This window comes from Podarcis vaucheri, assembly GCF_965113315.1.
Source record: "Podarcis vaucheri genome assembly, chromosome: 2".
Classification (NCBI taxonomy): Eukaryota; Metazoa; Chordata; class Lepidosauria; order Squamata; family Lacertidae; genus Podarcis; species Podarcis vaucheri.
Genome location: NC_138760.1, coordinates 24,010,691 through 24,016,690, shown reverse-complemented (window position 1 = coordinate 24,016,690; position 6,000 = coordinate 24,010,691). Strand labels below are relative to the sequence as shown.

The window sequence follows — 6,000 nt, the reverse complement described above, 5'->3', positions numbered from 1 at the left end:
GGCCTTGGTCCAGTATATCTGAAGGAGCGTCTCCACCCCCATCATTCTATCCGGACACTGAGGTCCAGCGCCGAGGGCCTTCTGGCGGTTCCATCACTGCGAGAAGCCAAGTTACAGGGAACCAGGCAGAGGGCCTTCTCGTAGTGGCGCCCTCCCTGTGGAACACCCTCCCACCAGATGTCAAAGAGAAAAACAACTACCAGACTTTTAGAAGACACCTGAAGGCAGCCTTGTTTAGGGAAGCTTTTAATGTTCAATGTATTACAGTATTTTAATATCTTTTTGGAAGCCGCCCAGAGTGGCTGGGGAAGCCCAGCCAGATGGGCGGGGTATAAATAATAAATTATTATTATTATTATTATTATTATTATTATTATTATTATTATTATTAACCACTCTGGGAAGTGTAGCACTGTGATGGGAATAGGGGTCCCCTAACAGCTCTTAGCACCCTTAACCCTTAACCAACTACAGCTCCCAGAATGCTTTGGGGGAAGCCATGACTGCTTAAAGTGGTATGATCCTGCTTTAAATGCATTGTGCAAATGGGACCAGTGTTTGTGTGCATGTTCTTTCTCTGTGTGTCAGAAGGGTGAGATGGGGGGCTTGAAAGTGACCGAGGGGCAGCGAGAGAAGAAACTAGAAGAGATGCGCTCTCTCAAAACTCCACCGGCCCCAAAAGCTTGGCAACCCCAATCTACCTCACAGGGTAGTCGTTATAAAAAAATCCCTTCCAGTAGCACCTTAAAGACCAACTAAGTTAGTTCTTGGTATGAGCTTTTGTGTGCATGCACACTTCTTCAGATACACTGAAACAGAAGTTGCCAGATCCTTCTATATAGTGAGAAGGTGGGGAGGGGTATTACTCAGAAGGGTGGTGGGAATGGGAGATTGGCAGATAGCTGAGATGAGCCTGTTGACGACTCTTAACGACTGCAATAGGTCTTACAGGAAAAGGCAAGGGGTGAGAAGGTGAGAAATGGCTAAGTCATGTATAATGACTTATTTAGACTATGGCAGACCAACACGGCTACCTATCTGTAACTGGAACCAGGGTAGTCGTTGCGATGGAAAAAACACACCAAATGACCCCAAATATGCGATCACAACCTTCTTGGAGGAGCATCTGGGTACAAATGAACGGGACAAAGGCGTACATAAATAACATTTATTTTAAAGAAAAAGTAAAGTGTTATTTTGACAGCTGTGCTTCCAAGTCATTTGGCACATGGCAATTGCCAACACTATTGCCCTGTTATGGCTAGTGGTCAGACATGCAAGGAAGTAGGTTTCTGAACATGTGTCCTGAGTCAATAGAGAGGCATGTTGCCTAAGTGGTTCTCAAGTCCCTTTCCAGTAGCCCGGGCTGCCCATGTCTGGCCCTATCAGACAATCAGATATAGTAAAGGTAAAGGAACCCTGGATGGTTCGGTCCAGTCAAAGGCGACTATGGGGTTGTGATGCTCATCTCGCTTTCAGGCCAAGGGAGCCGGCGTTTGTCCACAGACAGCATTCCGGGTCATGTGGCCAGCATGACTAAACTGCTTCTGGTGCAACAGGACACCATAACAGAAGCCAGAACACACGGAAACACCATTTACCTTCCTGCCACAGCGGTACCTATTTATCTACTTGCACTGGTGTGCTTTCAAACTGCTAGGTTGGCAGGAGCCGGACCAGAGCAACAGGAACTCACTCCGTCGTGGGGATTCGAACCGCCAACCTTCGGATCGGCAAGCCGAAGAGGCTCAGTGGTTTAGACCACAGCGCCACCCGCGTCCCCAGATCAGTTGTGTAGGAATGGTGGGGTACTCCCTCCCATACCCCTCTCCCAAATAAAAACCTGAACAGCCTTGCAGCTTCTCTGATCAGATGATACACAAACAGTTCGTGATGGTGGCCAATGACAGCAGTGCTTTCTAGGCTAATCTGAAGTACCTGTTCTGAAGTGTTCTGTCGTTATGCCTCTGGGATAGAGCTACTTTGATCTGTAAGCTGGCAACAGGAATAGGAATGCCCCATCTACAGCTAATAGCCAGCTAAATGATGAATGAGCCGCGAAGCACGGGATTTGTTCTGTTACAGATTACTCCCTCATTGCAGCTGCAGGACCCAAACACAGTGTTCAGACATTAAAGCCCAATATGTATTCAATGGCATACAAAAAAGACCATCTCGCATGCAGTGCAACTTCTCTGGCATGGAGGCGAGAAACGACGCTCCGCACAGTCTCCCAGATTGACAGCCGAGACATGTTTCACGGGCCCTGTGGACCAACAAAAGGATAAAACAGATTAGATTCTGGAAAAAGCCTAGGAAGAGTCCCAAAATCATGTGCGTTTTCCGGGACTTCCCTGCTAACATGACATCATAAACAAGGCTATATGCATCGCCACCGTGCAAATCCAGAAATGGTACTGGATAACGAATCTGACCATTTAAATGCTAAGGCAAAGATTGCAAAATTGCATGACAGTATGGCAAAAAGCAGAAGCCACAAGGGAAGAAATGACATGTGATTTCTAAGCAGTCAGTGGGCAGAGCATCAATGTCTTGCATTGTCTCTCCTCATGACTAGTAGAAGCAGGGGGAAAGCATGCAAATCGAATATATGCAGACTTATTAAAGTGTTTCCATGATGAGCAAGTGATAAATCCTGATCCCCAGTATCTATGAGGCACACAAGGACTTCTGATGAGGAAATGAGGTCCATGCTGCATTCTCCAAGATGGATGTGAAGGGGCACCCCCCCCCCCCGTTCTCCTATGGACCTCCTGCAACTCAACTATACAGCTGCAAATATGTTTGAAGTGTGTTTTAAGCGCATTATACAAATGTGACACTAGGTGGCACTGGTGAGCTACTGGCAATTCCATATATTTTTTAAAACTTTTTTTTCAAAAAAAATATTTCCACAGCATTTATATATGTGTGTGTGTGTAGATTCAGCCCAAGTATGCCTCAGAACCCCCTAAGAGCAGGGTAACTATTTGAGTAGCAGCACACTTGGCAAACTTAAGGCTTGGTGAGCAAGGGGGGTCTCACATCATAATCTTTTGAAATCTGTGAAAAGCTTTGGGGAAATCCAGGATGATAATCAATCAATTGGGAAATGTGGTCTCCTGCATTATGTGTATGAAAAGTGGTGTGTCTATCTATCATCTATCTATCATCTATCTATCTATCTATCATCTATCTATCTATCTATCTATCTATCTATATCTATCTATCTATCTATCTATCTCTATCTATCATCTATCTATCTATCTATCTATCATCTATCTATCTATCTATCTATCATCTATCTATCTATCTATCTATCTATCTATCTATCTATCTATATCTATCATCTATCTATCTATCTATCTATCTATCTATCTATCTATCTATCTATCTATCATCTATCTATCTATCTCTATCTATCATCTATCATCTATATCTATCTATCTATCTATCTATCTATCTATCTATCTATCTATCTATCTATCTATCATCTATCTATCTATCTATCTATATCTATCTATCTATCTATCTATCTATCTATCTATCTATCATCTATCTATCTATCTATCTATCTATCTATCATCTATCTATCTATCTATCTATCTATCATCTATCATCTATCTATATCTATCTATCATCTAAATATCTATCTATCTATCTATCATCTATCTATCTATCATCTATCTATCTATCTATCTATCTATCTATCTATCTATCTATCATCTATCTATCTATCTATCATCTATCTATCTATCTATCTATCTATCTATCTATCATCTATCATCTATCTATATCTATCTATCATCTAAATATCTATCTATCTATCTATCATCTATCTATCTATCTATCTATCTATCTATCTATCATCTATCTATCTATCATCTCTCTCTCTCTCATCTATCTATCATCTCCAAGAGTCACATTTTATTCTACTAGCCCAAACTACGAAATTGGTGTTGCTTGGCTGAAAAGAAAAGAAGGTAAGGGCGAAGGCAGGGGTAATATTTAGAAATCACAGCAGGTTCTTCCTCATCTATGACATGAACTTTCCCCCAGCTTTCCAATTTGCGTGACAGCTATACATCAACGAAGCTGAACCCTTGGTTAGCCATTGATCCAGCTCCTCCCCACATTTTTGGCAGTCTTCAAGCCTTAAAAGCAAAACACAACGCAACATGTACACATTTTTCTGGTCCTTCTGTGCCTTATTAAATAAAGAACGCAGAAACATTTTTTAAAAATGCAACATTGCTCTGGGGATTTGGGTACCAAAGTGCGTGCCAACCATCAATATTCAAAGATGAGTATTGAAACTTTTAAAACTGGTTTTAGGAAGAAAAGAAAAGAAATCTGGACCCTGAAAGAGGGAAAGGACTAATTTGCATGAAATGCAACAAGAATGCTACCGAGCGAGACCACACTCCTTTCAATAGTATATCTGTCTACAAATGAAAGGTTTTGAGAAACAATTTGGGGAGTGGGTGGGACAGGTGAACTAACATCAGTGTACTGGATGAAGCAAAGATCACCAGTGTTGAAGCAATGATTCTTCAACATCAACTTCGTTGGACTGGTCATGTTGCGCGGATGCCTGATGATTGTCTTCCAAAGCAACTACTCTATTCCGAACTTAAAAATGGAAAGTGTAATGCTGGTGGTCAACAAAAGAGGTTTAAAGACTGTCTCAAGGCAAATCTTAAAAAATGTAGTATAAACACCAACAACTGGGAAACACTGGCCTGCGAGCGCTCCAGTTGGAGAACAGCCTTTACCAAAGGTGTCATGGGCTTTGAAGACGCTCAAACTCAGGACGATAGGGAGAAACGTGCTAAGAGGAAGGCACGCTTGGCAAACGCTCGTGATCAACTCCTGCTTGGGAACCAATGTCCCCACTGTGGAAGGACGTGTGGGTCCAGAATTGGCCTCCACAGTCGCTTACGGACTCATTGTTAAAACCGTGTTTATGGAAGACAATATGACTCGGCTACGAGTGATTGCCAAAGAAGAAGAAGAACACTCTTTCAATATTATATCTGTCTACAATTGAAAGGTTTTGAGAAACAATCTGGGGAGCGGGTGGGAAACTTGCACCAAGAACATCAAAGCATAAAGACAAAACGTGAGGCTTTTTATTATTTTTATTTATTTTTTATTTATTAAATATCTATACCGCCCTATACCCAGAGATCTCAGAGTGGCTCACACAATGAAATCGCAATATAAAAACACAATATGCATATTCAAAATAAAAACGGAAACAACTCAATAATCCCCCCCCCAAAAAAAACCCCACATTGGATCTCAATCAGCCAAAGGCATGGTTAAAGGGAAACATTTTTGCCTTTTATTTGATGTGAAAGGTAGGATTGCTGCTCTTCTTTGACGTCCTGGGGCCATCCAGTGCCGGGCTTTGATTTTCTTACCAAAATTCGATACTCGCCTTTTAAAGCCTCTTTCCACTGACGATCACAGCTGAACATTGCAAGAACAATAAGGATTTTTAGGGGCATTATGACTGGGTTAGTAAAACACAGCTGCCCCTGAAAGTCCCTCATTTTTCTTGCTGCCTCTCATCCATCCGTCCTGTCCCTAGGAGCTAGGAGAGTTGAAAGATGTTGCTTTCTTTTGGCATGTCAATGACGAGACCGCGAGCTTGGTATTTACCCAGCCATTTTGCAAACTGCCAGCCTGCATCAGAATTTAGCAGTGAGCTGCAACATGGGAAACTTGGCAAAGTTCAAGATCTTTTTTATTTTATTTTAAGAATTATTGCACATTCCCACCTGACCCAGTTAATTTCAAGGGCTATTGGCAGATATTGGAGTAAGCAAACAAACAGGTAGACTACTAGAATCATAAAATCATAGAATTATAGAGTTGGAAAAGACCACACAAGTTATCTAGTCCAACCCCCAGTAATGAAGGAATCTTTTGCCCATGGTGGGACTCGAACCCCAGACCTTGAGATTAAGAGTCACATGCTCTACTGACTGAACT

General features: G+C 42.0%; 2 long non-coding RNA genes across 2 annotated transcripts in view; one reads left to right on the top strand and one right to left on the bottom strand.

The window, feature by feature from the left end:
* Positions 1 to 1,154: 1,154 nt before the first annotated feature.
* Positions 1,155 to 6,000, bottom strand: part of LOC309526643 — a 50,310-nt gene continuing 45,464 nt past the window's right edge. Inside the window, exon 2 of the long non-coding RNA XR_014216775.1 lies at positions 1,155 to 2,266. This is a non-coding gene — a long non-coding RNA (uncharacterized lncRNA). The remainder of the gene's footprint in view (positions 2,267 to 6,000) is intronic.
* LOC309526714 lies at positions 3,843 to 5,237 on the top strand. The gene is made up of 2 exons (XR_014216872.1): positions 3,843 to 4,458; positions 5,054 to 5,237. It is a non-coding gene; the product is annotated as an uncharacterized lncRNA (long non-coding RNA).